General features: G+C 52.1%; 1 long non-coding RNA gene across 9 annotated transcripts in view; it reads right to left on the bottom strand.

Moving 5' to 3' along the window:
• LOC125129024 (uncharacterized) overlaps positions 1 to 15,962 on the bottom strand; it is a 217,278-nt gene that overhangs the window by 118,704 nt on the left and 82,612 nt on the right. The gene's annotated exons all lie outside the window — the stretch shown is intronic.

Raw genomic sequence — 15,962 nt, forward strand, 5'->3', positions numbered from 1 at the left:
GAAAACAAAACAAAACACTGCCCAGTGCTTTTCTTACCCAAACCCACCGGACCCCACGCAAGCACAGCAGAGAGTGAATAGACAGTGGTCACGTGACCCCAGCTCTGGTTCTCCCATGAACAGCTGACAAGTACAGCTTTCCAACCTCCCAGCACGTCGAGGTTGATCTACATCCTGAAGAATTAAGTCTCAGCCCTGTTTGAAAGCTATGAAGGGCACCTACAAACAAGGCCTGTGGAGAGAAGGGGGCTGAGCTGCCTCAAGGAGGCAGTGGGGAATCATCCAGACCTTCCTGGGGGAGGAGGAAAAGGGTTCCAGTGGCCCCGTCTCTCGGTTGGCACCACCCCGCACCCCCACCATCCTGAGGGCTTCACGAAGATGAAGATGGGTCCTATGCACTGCCCTTTGCCAAGACAGGTACCTGGGGCAATGTGAGTCTTCAATAAAGTTTTGTAAACTAACTGAATAAGCCAGAGCACGTCGTTGCCCCACCCCCTCTCCCTGCTTAAGAAGGGTATGCGGTTAGAGCCACTCAGGAAAATGCCCACAAGAGGTTAGGGCTTCTCTGCCCCTTCGTGAATATGAAAGACACTCCCTCAGTTGCAGTCAGTGGGCAGACAAGACTGGGGCAAAGGAGTCCCGCCTGTGTGCAGTGAACACACACAATGCCCTGTAGCTCAAGCCTAGTCCGCTGACTTCAAATGCTGACTTGAGGACCACAAGCAGTGCCAGGACACCGAGGCTGCCAGAGAACATGCTCCGGGCCTGGCCCCTTGCCAAGGGCCACACACACCCATGACCCCCTTGCCTTAAGAGATGGGTCAGCATTTACATTTTACCTCCAACGAACCCCGGGCTTAGAGAAACCAGGCACACGTGGCCGAGTCTCACCTAGATGGCAGCGGAGGCAGGGTTCCAGCAGCCCCTGTTCTTACAAGGCACTTGGAAGCACCGCGAGATCCAGAGGAAGCAGAAGCAAATCAAGAGAGAACCCCCTCAGCCTCAGGGGGACCACACACTGGACAAGTGTCTCTAGGGTCTGCCCCCCACCCGCCAAGCCCAGGAAGACCTCTTTCTGCCCCCCACTGGCATGATGGTACCAGCCCCTCACTGTGGGTCCCCTGGGTCCAGCCCACCCCACCCACAGTCTCTGCCCCGCCCCCGAGTGCACCTCGTAAGGGACTCTGGTCCCAGGATTGGTGCCTTTCTCCTGGGAAAGCAGGGAGCAGGGCTGAGTCCTCTTTCTAAGCCCAGGACTTAGCAGTGCCCAGCACACAGGGGCACTGAATGAGTATCAGTGACATCAAGTTACACAGTGGACCAATCCCCATCTATAAAATGGGAATAATAGTATCACCTCCAGGGTTGTTGGAAAAACACCGCTATACAGATGGCCAGTAGGCACCTGAAAAGATGCTCAACATCACTAATTAAGAGAAATGCAAATTGAAACTACAATGAGGAACCACCTCACACCAGTCAGAACAGCCGTCACTAATAAGTGTGCAAATAACAAATGCTGGAGAGGGTGTGGAGAAAAGGGGACCCTCCTGCACTGTTGGTGGGAACATAAATTGGTACAGTCGCTGTGGAGAGCGGTATGGAGGTTCCTCAGAAAACGAAACACGGAACTCCCACGTGATCCAGCAATCCCACTCCTTGGCGTATATCTGGACAAAAACTACAATTTAAAAAGATACATGTACCCCATGCTCACCGGAGCACTATTCACAATAACCAAGACATGGAAACAACCTAAATATCCATCGACAGATGTATGGATTAAGAAGAGGTAGTCCATATATATAATGGAATACTATTCAGTCATAAAAAAGAATGAAGTAATGGCATTTGCAGCAACATGGATGGACAAAGAGATTATCACACTAAGTGAAGTCAGTCAGAAAGAGAAAGACAAATACAAATACAATATAACCATAGGGAATCTAAAATATGGCACAAATGAACCCATCTACAGAACAGGAACAGACGCACAGACATGGAGAATAGACCTCCCGGTTGCAGAGGGAAGGGGGAGGAAGTGGGATGGATGGGGAATTTGGGTTTAGTAAATGGGAACTATCACATTTAGAATGGATAAGCCATGAGGTCCTCCTGGACAGCACTGGGAACTCTATCCAATCTCTTGGGACAGAACATGATGAGAGATGATATAAGAAAAGGAACGTATATACATGTTATACAGTCACTTAGCTGTATAACAGAAACTGGCACAAAATTATAAATCAAATATACTTTAATTAAAACACGTAAAAGTGCTGCTGACTTGGGTCCTCGTTGGTACAATTCCTGACAATCTTTATGGCTGGTAAACAGAAGAGAAAAACAGAATGTGTCGATAACTTGGCACAATCCCCAACATGCTCTAGGGGTAAATAAATATATATGCACATACGTGTGTAGGGTGTATACAGGTGTGTGTACGTACATACTTATCAAGACAGAATTGCGTGTATGGGGTTGTTTCCCGCTGACAATGGGAGAAGGGGGCCAGGGTGCAGCTAGCTGGGCTGTACCCGGTATTCATCAGAGAAGCTAACCCCAAACAGCTCATCTACACAGAGTTCACTGGGGTCCACAGCGGCGTGCCCGCAGAAGGCTGAAACGCCGCTATTTCTGTGGGAGTGTGATGAGGTTGGTGCTGGGAGAGGAACGAGCAGGGCTGATCGCCTTAGGACTCCCCTTCGAAGTCTCGGCAACAGGATGGAGAGACAACTCACACAACCAAAGTTTTTACATGTCCTATGCTCTTCACACCCCCTTCAGAAAATCCATCTCAGACTGTCCCTTCATCTTGCCTTCATCCCTCCATCCATCCCTCGGCCAGGAGCAGGGCAGGCAGGAAGGAGGCAAAATCTAAACTGGATGCTCCATTCCGTGCACAGCCATCGGGGATGGGCGAGGGGCTGGAACGTGGCCTGAGCTGCTCACCTGAACCCCACCGCACAGGGAGGGGTCTCCCCCCACCTATGGCGGGACCCCCACGTGCCATGAGTGCTGGGATTTCGGGAGGTGGGCTGTGAGCCCGCCATTCCCAGCAGCAAGGAAGGCCCTGCTCCTAAGGCCCCTGCCCATCACCAGCCCCGGACGCCAGAGCCGAAGGCCAGGCCCTCCGCGGGGGTGTACCCAGGAATCTGGAGACCATTCCGCGGAGGAAGCCCTGGGATGTGGCAGGGGGAGGAAACAGGGCACAGTGGCCCTGCCAAGTTTCCCAGAGGAAATGAGTAACTCGTTGTTCGGCAGTTACACATCGCCAGGCGAGGAAGTGGCATTGTCTAGGGACCAGCCGAGGGCCTTACATAACAGGCACCCCCCCTCGCATTCTGGCCATGGCCGTATTTGGGGATTGGCAAAAGCATCTGATGAGCACCTCTACCCCGTGTAAACACTGGCTTTATTAGGGTGGTGGAGGAGGTCTGGGCCGGAGTCCTGCTTGGCTGGTGCTAACGGTGAAACTGACTCAGTCTCACAAGCCCTCGGTCTGTCAATTCACATCCCCTGAGCAGCCGCATGGCCCAGGGGTTAAGCCCGAGCTCAGGGGCCAGGCCACCATCCTTCATCCCACAACCTAGCAGCTGTGTGATCTGGACCCGTTGTTCAGCTGTTCTGGCCTCAGCCACCTTATCTACAAGATAATTCATTGCTCCTGGATCCCTGGACGCGGGCAGCAGGGCTGAGGATGAGCTGGGATCCCACACACACAGTGCTCAAGACAACGAGCTTTCACCGATGTTCCGAGCGGGATGCTGGGAATAAACATCAGGCCACCGCCACCTCTGAAGACAGGTAACAACAGAAAAAGCAAAATGCAAGGCCCTGGGGCCCGTGGCAGTCTGGACAGGGCCTAGTGGCTGCACCATGGAGGAGCAGAGCGGTCCCTCCCCCAAGGGACCTTGGAAAAGAAAAGGGCCAAGGACCTCTCTGGAAGCAGCCTGCAGAGGAGGGAGGCATGGAAATAAGAAACACCAAGCTCTTGCTGGAGGCGTCAGAAGATGATGGCCAAGTGGAACAAAACCGTAAAATTCATTCTAATTGGGCTGGCACCGTCGTCGGCCGCGGCTCACGATGCCATGACTGAGGTGGAAAGAAGACGCCCGAAGGGAGTCCTTTCTCCGCGGAGCCCATAAACACATCCATGGCTCTGTAGGATGTGTGCTCGTCGCTGAGGAAGGAGAAAGCCACCACCGCTTTGGGCAATCCACCGTGTCACCTCCTCCGCGCCGCGCCGCCTTCAGAGACCTACTGTCACACAAATGCATGGACCCATGAGTGTATACACACACACACACACACACACACACACACACACACACTTTATTTTGAAAGATGAGGAAACCCAGGCACAGGGAGTTGAAGTTCCCAGCTGAAAAAGGTTCCAAGGGCTAGAATTCAAACCCAGGTCTGTTTCACGCTCCATTAAAAGTATTTTCTCTCCCCCCATGGCTGATTAAATTATTTATTTATTACTATTATTTTATTTAGAGTTCCTTTTTTTTTTTTTTTGGTCTTTTTAGGGCCCCACCCGAGGCATATGGAAGTTCCCAGGCTAGGGGTTGAGTTGGAGCTGTAGCTACCAGTCTACACCACGGCCACAGCAACACCAGATCTGAGCCATGTCTTCGAGCTACACCACAGCTCATGGCAATGCCGGATCCTTAACCCACTGAGCAAGGCCAGGGAGCGCTTGTGGATGCTAGTCAGGGTCATTACCGCTGAGCCACCACGGGAATGGCACTCCTAGAGTTCTTTTTTGTGCGATATGATTGACAGATAACTTCACGTGAGTTGCAGGTGTACATGATTCCATATGTACGTAGAGTGTGAAATGATCACGCTAAGTCTGGTTAACGTCTACCGACACACATGATAACTAGTGTTTTTAAACACTAATCACAAATTAGGGCAAAGTTGGAAGCAGAGGAAAATCCTTTTCCCTACACCGTATGGCTGGCTGACACCCCACGGCCCTGAAATCCTTTGGTGTGTGTTTCCTAAAGCCAGGACCTTCTCCCCAGAACCATATTCCACCAACAAAATGCTGACGTTGAGACTGACACATAATTAGCCTCCAACTCTCGTTCCCCATTCGTGTCGCCCATTGTCCACGATCAAAACTGCATCTCGTTGCAGCATCTCTGTGCCTCCGTCTTTCCTTAACTCTCATGACCTTGACACTTCGAAAGATTAGAAGGCATTTATTTAGTCTGAAGCACATCCCTTCACTTGGGTCTGTCTAATGTTTCCCACGATTAGATTCACCTTATGCCTCTTCATTAACTTTTTGGTTGTTGTTTGCATGAACTGCAAAGCGCGAGGTGGAGGGAAGATTTCCTGGATAAAAGTCAATGATCTGACTCGGCTGTGATTGTGATGACAACCTTCAGCCCATCATTTTTCACCCGTTGGGGGAAGGCGGTGGGAGTGAGTGTGTGACTCAGGGTGGCACGAAGCAGTCTGCCGTCCGGGGAGGGACGATGGTTTCTACACAGCCGAGGAGATGCTGGCATCATTCACTCACGCCAGCTTTGCTTACAAATAAAATAGAAATGAAAGGAAGAAAGAAAAAAAGAGAAACCTCAGTGTGCAGCTTAAAAAGACCTTTCATGAGGAGCCAGGCCTCTCCCTCTCCCAGCCCCCGCCTCTGTCGCAAAGTACAATACGTATGTTTATCTTGCTTCTAAGAAGGGGGATATTAACATACTGGAGGATTTTCCCCTCCTCGCGCTGGCAGGCTGGCTCCTGGCGGCTGCACGGCCACAGAGAATGAAGTGCAAAAGCAACAGTCAATTATGGCTTTTGCAAACACAGGGGCCTTTCCTGAGGTTGGAAGTCGCATCACTTGAAAGGCTGACTTTCTTCAAACTTCCAGGAACTGAGTGGCCCAGAGCCCGTCTATTTAAAGGTCAACCCAGCCCTGCTGTATTTGGAGGGCTGCCGCCAACACGAGCTTATTCTCAGCCCCTCTCCGCAGCCACCGCAGCGGGCCAGCCCACGAGCAGCACTGTGTCCCTTTCACAGGGAGGTGAGGAGGCCAGGGCCAGAGACAGAGGGAAGATCAGAAGCGGCCCGTCGCCTCCCCCTCTGGATGCGGTGGTGGTCAGCAGAGTGAACTCTCCCCCATGGCTGACTTTGCAAGCAAGTCACATCTCAGAATCAAGCCTCTGTCCCAATTTCCAAGGACGTGGTGGTCCTTTCTGTTCCCCTTCTAGCTCAGCTCTCTGGAGCCAAGCCCTGAAGGAGCAGATGGAGGGCGGGCAGCAGGCTATGGCTCCTGGACCCCCTTATAAGATGACCAGAGGGACCACAGCCCATCTCACCCACCAACCACATACAAAACCTTTAGGAAGTGTTCAGCCCTTACCTCGGTGTTAACACAGCTCTACATTTATTTAATTCCATGTGCTTGTTTGGTATTTGCTTACTCTTGTCACTAACTGCAGGCTGATTCAGAGGCAACAGGTATAGAGAAGTCACTGCTGACAAAGCACCTATGATGCGCACAGGGTCCTACGGGCAGGTGGTCAGCACAGCTCACCAAGTGGTGAGGGACAGGGGGTCCGAGCCCCAGGGCCCACCTGTCTGACTCCAGGGCACACTCTCCTATTTCATTACACCGTCTACACACACCCACAATCACGTCAAGCAGGGCTGTGCTGGGAAGTAGTGATCCTGCCCGCCAGGCACCCAGGAGGGCTTCAGGGAGGGGGTGGCATTTGCACACTGCTTTCCATGGGACTCAGAAAGAAAAGGAAGAGGAGCCCCGGAGGAAACCATGACATGAACAAAAGCAATGAGACCTGAAAAGGACCTGGATGGACGGATACTAACCGGCTGCCAAGGCTTGAGGCCCAGAGTGGGCTAGGGAGTCCGGAAGCCCTTTGGGACGTTTTCCCAGCCCCCGCGTGCTGAACTCGGACTCTCTGCCAGTCCCTGCATCATGTCACCCATCCCAGTTAGCCTGATCCTCAAGACAATGCCAAGAAACAGATTGCCCAGTCAAGGCCTGGAGATGTCACCACTGATTACCTGGTCACAGCTGACGGCTGGCAGACCCTGGGCCATCAGGTACCAAAGCTAGGGAGCTGCCCGTGTGCCCTGTCCAGTGGCTTTTTCTTCTTTCTTTCTGCTGAGGTCATTGTGAACACAGGAAAGGATGCTCGTGGGGAATGAAAGGAGGGAAAGGAAACAGAGAGGGAGGGGAGGAAGGCGGGGAACCACGCCAGGCCTGTGATTCAGTGCAGACCTTTCCAAGGGTCCGATTAGCCTGAAAAGACTTTGAAACGCAAACCAACAAAACCAAACACTCTGGGGGCCACGGCCAGAAGGCTCAGGCAGAGGATCTCCGAGACAGTCCTCAGAGGGGACCCTGGAAGGGACTGTGTCATGAGACCGTGTCTTAGGCTGCACTCCCCAGAAACAGACCCTGAGATGGGGATTCCTGGGGGCGAGTCCAGGGGGGCGTGTACTCGGGAGAAGGGGAACAAGGGACAGGCAGGCAGGGGCTCAGCAAGGACTGGACGCCAGCCCCCATCTGCTCCCAGGGGCAGCTCTGGGACATAAATGGGACCACGGAGTTTACTCCACTATAGTGCAAGGGGGCTGGCCTCTTGAACCCCTGAGTCAGCAGCAGCTGGGGGGTGGCGGGGTGAGCAACTTCCTGGATGAGGCAGCAACTCTCCCGAGAAGGGGACACCAGACACCAGACCATGAACAGCTGGGGGCGGGTGAGTGTGCCGGTCCAGTAAAGGGGGGCCCGGGCAGGACACCAACAGCATCCCCTACAATTAGTCATAATTAAATGATTGGGAGATGACCAGGAATGCTAGCAGGCCTGGATTTTTTAGCATTTCCTGCAGAGTCGAGCTGCCGAAGCCAGACAGCAGGCCTGGGCTGAATCAGCCTCTCAAGTGAGTACTGACGCCGCGGGCCCGCGCAGCCCGGGACGAGAGCCGGACAGAGACTGGAGTCTGGAGGGCCAGAGACAAGGAGGGTGCTTCTCTTCTCTGCCCCTCCCTCCTTGAGAGGCTCAGCCTGTGAAATCAAATGAAACGGGCCCAGAACGCAAGCCTCCCCTCCCATTCTTCCACCCACAAAAGTCTAGCTGGATGGCCTAGGATTAGTTTGGGGTTCTGTCCAAGATGATTATATAATCAGATATTTCCCACCAACTCCAGATGGGTTTCCTATCGTACGCCTGGCATAGAGTTAGTGCTACATAAAAGCTGAGGGGCTTGTCAGTTCTACACATTCTAGCCTCCACCTCGAGCTTAGAGTTGACCTCCCAGGCCTCTTGAGGCATGGTGGAGAGCCTCATTTGTGAGTTTTGCCTCTGCCTCATGATTCTGAACCAACCCCATCGGCGTCTTGATTTTTCGAATAAGGAGTTTTATTGTGTCCACACATCCAATGACAGAGGCATGGCAAAATGTGGGAGTTCCCATCATGGCTCAGCAGGTTAAGGACCCAAAACTATCTCCCTGAGGATGCGGGTTCAATCCCTGGCCTCGCTCAGTGGGTTAAGGATCTGGTGTTGCCACGAGCTGTGGCAGAGGTCACAGATGCGGCTGTGAGGATCCAGTGTTGCCTTTGCCGTGACTGTGGCGTGGGCCTCAGCTGCAGTTCTGATTTGACCCCTAGCCTGGGAACTTCCATATGCCGCAGGTGTGGCCATAATAAGGAAAAGAAAAAAAAAAAAAGTGGTCTAGCCATGTGACGGAATATTATTCAGCCATGAAAAGGAATTAAGTATTGACACATGGTACAACTTCCAAGGATGAATCCTGGAAACATTATGCTAAATGAAATGAGCTAGTTTACAAAACACCACATGCACTATGAGACCAAATTATGAAATGCCCCAAACAGATAAATCCATAGAGACAGAAAGTAGGTTGGTGGTTTCCAGGGTTGGAGGAATTGGGGTGACTGCTAATGGATACAAGTTCCTTTTGGGGGTGACAAAAATGATCTTTTCTGTTCCAGTTTGGTTTATCGTGGGGTTTTTTTGGCCGCACCCACAGCATGCAGAAATTCCCAGGCCTAGGATCGAACCTGAGCCATTTCAGTGACAACACCTAGTCCTTAACCACTAGGCCACCAGGGATCTCTATAAAAATGTTCTAAGATGGACTGCAGGTGTTTCCAGCGAGTTAAGGGCCCAATGTCTCTGTGAGGGTGCAGGTTCAATCCCTGACCTCACTCAATGGGTTAGGGATCCAGTGTTGCCACAAGCTGCAGTGTAGGTTGCCGGTGCAGCTCTGATTTGACCCTGGCCCAGGAACTTCTGTATGTCACAGCTTAGGTGTGGCTATAAAAATAAAAATTAATTAATTAAAATTTTAAAAATACAATGGATGGTGGTGATGGTTACACAACCCCATGAATATACTGGAGCCACTGAACTTTAAGTGGATGACTTGCAGGGTATGTGAATTGGATCTCAATAAAACAGTTAACTAAAAATAAAAAAATTAAAAAGGAAAAGTTGGGCTGTCCTACGAAGGAATGATAGTAACACCACCACTGATGGGTTCCAGCCACTGGACAGAAATGTTGGCTGGTAGCTTCTGGAATACAGTATGCGGGGTTTGAACAAGCCCACGAACACACAGACGTACGTCCCCAGTCATGCCCCCTCCCCCGCCACCACCAAAAGAGACAGGACATCACCATCTGCAAGGCTTTTTGGCCAAGAGGCTTGCAGAATAGCTGCTCCCCACCCCGTCCCCAAAACACTCTGACCCTTGCGATCCAATGCCATGAAAGAGGGGCCACGCAGCAGCCAGCCAGGAACTCTTATTTCGTCTCCTGCCCCGAGCAATTCCTAAACAGTGGGAGTTAAATATTTATAAAGCGGTCACTGTTTGTTTAATGTTTGATCTGCACTTGCAAAGCCCGATGCAGGGAGATGCTGAAGTGACAGCTGCTTATACAACACAGGGAAGCACCGCGCCCGGGACCCTGACAGTGACCAGGACCCCGGCCTCACCTTCCAGCCCAGCCGCCTCCTCCTCCACGTGCCCTTAGGTTGGGAGGTGTCTCCAGTGTTTAGTCTCCTCTTCCCCAGCGCTCACAGAATAAGACAAAATAGCCCTTTTCACCCAAAGCCACAGGTCTCATGGCTCTTACTGAGCTATAAGCGGTTCCTGAGAAAGTGGGGTGCTGAGGAGTGGGGATCTGCCTTCAAAGACCCCGCCACACAGAAAGGGCGGGGGCTCCATCCCGGGGCGGCGGGAGGCGCTGGTAGACGAGGCCTCTCCAGGACCATCCTCCTCGTGTCTGTCGGATGCCTGGTGCCAGGCAGCCCTGATCAGGATGCCCGACAACAACGGCAGATGTTCGGATCCAATCTCGGGCATCACTTCCCTTTTTAACCTGCTTGGCCTCAGTTCCCCCCCTCCCCCTCCCCTGCTGCAAAGATGCCTGGAAGGTGCCTCTGCTTCCTTGCCAGAGTTACTTCTGAGTAATAAGGCAGTTAATAAGAGGGTCCTTTGAAGCATCATCACTGCGACGATGACAGCCACCACCTGCTTCTGAGTCCTGGCTCTACCCTCACTCGGCTGGGACCCGTGGCAATTCCGGTCACTGTCCCAGCCCTCCTAGTGGCCTAATCAGTCCTGGATCAAGAACAAGACAGGAGGAGGAAATGTCCACAAAACACTGGAGGAAATGTCCCAAAACACACGCCAGGCGTTCTCAGCGGTGCCGGGAAGCCACAGGGTGGGGAGGTGGCCGCTGACGTCCCCCAGCTCCGGGATGCTGATGACTCCTTCTAGGGCTTAGACACCTGTGAGAGTCGCTAAGACACAGGGTCGCGTTGCCTGTTACTCTGGAGAACAGCTTCGCCAGACTCTCCGAACCGCCCTCCCCATTCATTCTAGGAATTCCCACCCATCCTGTTTTCCACGTTTGGTCCAGAACACTCGGGGGGGGGGGGGGGGGCGGGGACAGCCTGCCGCCCCGTCCCTCTAGTGAACATGCTGAACCCGGCGGACACGGGTGAACAGGGGTTCACCCCTGCATGTGAGCCAGACACACAGAGGCACCTCTGACGAATGCGGGGCTGGGGCAGGAGAACGCTGAGAGGCACAGAGCAGCCGGGGAAAGAGGGACGAGCAGAAGCAAAGACCCAGGGGCCTGGGGTGGCGTGGAGAGGAGGACCCAGAAAAAAGGCCACTCGAAGTGAAGCCCCTTAAAATAAGGTCCAGATCTTTAAATAGGGCATGTGCTTGTCATAGGGAGGGATTTTACCTCGAAAACACAACCTGCCACCACCTGTGGCGGATTCCCAGCTCTACCTCCCATTTGGCTGTGATCTTGGGCCACTCCTGTCACATATCCCAGCTTTTTAGGCGGATGACTTCATCTCGAAACAGGAAACAGTTATAAATAAAATATTCTATATTCATAAATTAATCATTCATCATTTCTACATTATAAGCATATAGTCTGTAATTATAACTAATTCTAAATACAAAAATAAGCTTTGACTTATACTTGAATTTGAAGCTGTCATTTTATTTTTGTAAGGTATCCTTTTATTTATTTATCTTTATTTTTGGCCATTTAAACTTTCTCTAATAACTCTTATTGAGTTAGAATTCACACACCATACAATTCACTCTTTTTTTTTTTTTTTTTTGGCCATGCCTGAGGTATGTGGAAATTCCTGGGCCAGGGATTGAACCCATGTCAGGATCCTTAACTGCGAGGCCACCGGGGAACTCCTAAACCTGTTATTTTAAACTCTGAGTGTCAGGTCCCCAAAGAACAAATCTAATCAATGATACATCAATTAAAAAGAATGAACGAATCTAATGCCGGGGCTGTTTTAGTACATGTTTGCCCACAAAACAGAAAACTTCCTTCCCTCCGCATCGTTTGAAGGATCTGCTGCAAATGGACTTCCAGGACGCCATTAATGGTCACAAAAGCTCTCTCAATTTTTCTGATTTTGCAACCACTCCCTTCAAATTTGCCTAGAGCATCGCTTCTTTCTCTTCACTGTTGGAGGGTCCAGATTCTGCCAGGGTCCGAGGCCTCCCCCAGAGCAGGACTCAAGTCCCCTCCTGCTTCGCTTTCCCTTCGAGCATAGGGCTGGGGTCAGGACCAGCTATTTACCCTTAAATTCAGTTTGCAGTGGCTTTTCCCCCCATCCCCCACCTGCCTCTGGGAGGGTCCCTGAGGGCGTGGACTTGTGTCCTCTTTGCTGGCTACTCCCTGTGTCACCCTGGTATATCAGGCACTGGATCAGTGCCTGGCACCCAGGAGGGTCTGTGCAAGTCCACTTGATTCCAGCAGCCTGCCCACACACCTTCCTCTGCATCGGGAAACCCTGCAGTCTAGACAAGACGTGTCAGTTCTGGTGGTTGATCAGCCCTGGATGGAACAAGCCTGGTTACCCGACTCTCCCACGGCCATGTCACTGAACAAGTGGGCAGACGTAAACAGGACAGACACGTAAATATCTTATCACAGCTGCACAGCAATTTAGCCAATCGAAAGGTAAGGTCTTTCTCTGACTCCAGGTCCAGAGGTGCAAATGGTGTTGCTTACCAAACACACCCTCACGATTCTGCAATTTCTGATTTCCAGTTCTTTACAGTTGTGTAAAAGTGACTCATCTGCAAAACATATGGAATAGAGCTTCCTTTGAGTTTTACAATTTTTTCTTCCTATTTTTTTACAGCTGTTTTGCCTCTCAGTGATTTGGTGACAACTTTTTAGCAAATCGACATTATCTGTGTCTTCCAAAACACTAAACCGGGCTTTCATGCAACAGCTCAATTCTCATCAGTTTATGCAATACGTAAATTACCAACACAACTCACGTTTGGCCGGGACATGAATCGAGGTGCGTTATATGCCTCGTGAGCACACCAGTACCAACAACAGCTAACATTTAACGGGTGTTTACCCCCCTGCCAAAAACACTGTTCTAAGCCTTTACATGTATTATCTCACTTGATGCCATAATCACCCTGGAAGGTAGATCCTAGTGTTAGTCTGATTTTACAGATAAAGTAGACAAGCACAGAGAGGTTATTTAACTTGACCAAGGTTGCACAGCTGGTCAGGGCAGAACCAAGCTCCAAATCCAGAATGTGGGCTTGTGAGTAGCACCCCCGGCCCGGAGCCTTCAGTGAGCCTGGGGTCCCATTCGGTTTGCTATGCCAACAGGCAGCACCAACTAATCCAGCAAGGAAGCCAAATGGAAGTCCGTTAAGGAGTTTCTGCTAGTCTCGCCCTGGACTGTCCGATGTTCACAGCGTCTGGCAATCAGTACATGACTGATTATCGTCAGATGTGGGTTGGCTGGGCTTGGGCAGTAACTTTATGAGCACAGAGTTTCGTGTTATGATGACTTTTGTTTCCCTGTGCAATCTGCCTGCAGGAACACGGATAAGGAGGACCCCTCAACTTCTGTGTGGCTGGACCATGAACTGCTTGGCGGGGGCGGGGGGGTTGGTTAAGAGATGAAGCTGGGTTCAGAGTTAGGGACAGATGTATCAGGACAAAGGGTTTGGCTCGAACCCTGTCTAGAGATGCTTCTTCATGGGTAGGGCCTGACCTGAGATTCAGACTCCCAAACTGCTGGCGTGCAGGGCAGTGCAGAAGGAAAGTCTGGGAAACCTGGAAATGGGATGGCAAGCTTATAGGTGAGGCCCTGAGGGGCTTTCTTTCCCTTTTCTGACCTTTCTAGAGACCCCCAAGGACCCCACACTGCTGGGCCTGGAAAGACCAGTCCATACCTTAAACAGGTAAGGCTCAGAGAGGGTGAAAACCTTGAACACAGGCTCTTCCAGGTGGAGCAGAGATAAGGCATCTGATTTCCAGGCTCTCAGTTTACTGTTCCTTCCCCTGCCCTGTGCCAGGGCCTCCAACGGAGCCTGAGCAGTGACCACTTTGGGGAGGGGGGCAGACCCCACTCCCCACTCCAGAAAAATTTTGCAAAAGGAGGCAGACGTACACAGGCTCCAAAGGCCACCTTCTGAAACCCAAACTGTCACAGTGTCATCAAATAAAAAACTTTCCAGACTAGAGACTTAAAAGAGGAAATAAATGGCTTTGCTACCTGACCCCCTCCTATGAGGTAAACGTCACCTCTCTATTTCTTAAAATAATCATCAAAGAGGAACTCAGGGACCTTTCAGCGCCTCCGTCCTGCGTGCTGGACGTAAACGATGTCATTTAGCTTCATCCTTAAACAGTGCTCAAGAGCTGGGGATGCACGGGCTCAGGGAGGTGAAGGGGTAAAACCTGTGCCAGCCAGCTGGGCACACGGTGAACCCCACAGAGGACAAGGCTCAGGAGGAACACGGCATCTGCCTTCATCAACGTGAAAGCTGTCACCTGTGAAGGAGTTTTGTTTCATCAGCGGGCCCCAAGGATCAGAACCCCGAGAGCGGGCACCGAGCACCCGGGCCTCCTTAGAACTGTCAACACCATCTTTCGGGGGCAGTGAGCGCCCCATCAGTGGAGGTATGCAACGGCTGATGGGACAGACAAGTAGCCAAGTTGCTACGACTGGGGATTCAACTTAATTGACAGGAGGTTAGATGGGGCTGCAGCAGGGATTCTAGGAATGAATGGAGTCTTAAGCATTTGCTCTTCACATCAGGAATGCACACAGCGAAGGTGCTACCACCTGGCGTGTTTCAGAAACTCAAGCTGGTGGCCTCACTGCTGGCTGGCACTCCCTCCCTCTGTCTCTCTCTCTCTCTCTCCTCAAGCTAGAAGAGCTGTATGGGTGGCACAAGCAAACACTCCCTTCTTCAGTGAGCCATCTGCCAGTCACAGACGACCTACCATGTGACAGGCACTACGTGGAGAAGCAGGTGCATAATGCAAATCCCAGTTCCTGTCCTCTAATGCCTACAGCTCAATGGGTCAAATTCATCAATTAGGGCAGAAGGTGATGGAACACTCCAGAGTCTCCCGGGCTTCAAGATGACTTGTGAGGACCACTGGCACCGGTGGTAATCTCATTTCCCCTGACAAATGGGGACACAGATCAGAGAGGACAGACTCCCTATGTTCCCTCAGTGCGTAAGTGGAGAAGCTGGCATTCACATCCAGCCAGCCCTACCCAACTCCAAAGGGCATGCTCTTTCCACGGTCCCACCAACAAAGTCAGAACCTGCCTCCACTAAACCATCCGTGGCCTGCGAGGGTCATCCCGCCATTTCCTTTATCCTTTACCATTGGCCCGATTCAATTCCGGTGCCACTGCCCGCCCCGGAGGCAGGCCAAACCCGAGCTGAGCTTTGATAGCAGAGATGAAAGGCAGGGTTGCAGTGTGCATGAGGTCCGAACAAATGTCAGCTGCTTTCATCAGGAAAACCCCAAATTACCCACTCTTGCACACAGTCTTTCATCTCCTACCGGGCAAGCAGAGGCTGCTTATTAGAAAAGCGGCCTTGTCCACCATCTCCCTTGTGGGGGATGGGGCTGAGGGGCAAATGCCAGCGTCACCCCCAGAATCGCTGCATACTCAGGACCGCTCTGAGCGGAGGCTGGGCCGTCGGACACACAGGCTCCACTCTGCCCTTCGCCGCAGGATGCTGACAACCGGGACAGAGAGGAGGTCTGTCCGGGCCCGCTGCCACCACTGCGTGGGGAGGGTGCTGCCAACCGACAGCCCGGCCCCGGGGGCGGCCTGCAGGACCGGGCCAGCCAAGCCACCGCGCGCCTCCCACCCACACAGCCTGCAGCCCCAGGAAACGGAGGTTTGGGACCACAAACATAAATGCAGAGGAGGGCTGAGTGGCCCCTCTTTCTTCCTTCTTTCTTTCTCTCTCACTCTTCTCCAGCAAAGCCGGCAATTGAGGGCCCCACATCACAGATTCCTGTGGCCGAAGGGGGCCGCTTGAGGTCATCACCGGCATGGCGCCCCCACATCAAGGCCGGCCTGTCCCGAGGCTGTCGCAGAAGATCACGGT

This window comes from Phacochoerus africanus, chromosome 6, assembly GCF_016906955.1.
Source record: "Phacochoerus africanus isolate WHEZ1 chromosome 6, ROS_Pafr_v1, whole genome shotgun sequence".
NCBI lineage: Eukaryota > Metazoa > Chordata > Mammalia > Artiodactyla > Suidae > Phacochoerus > Phacochoerus africanus.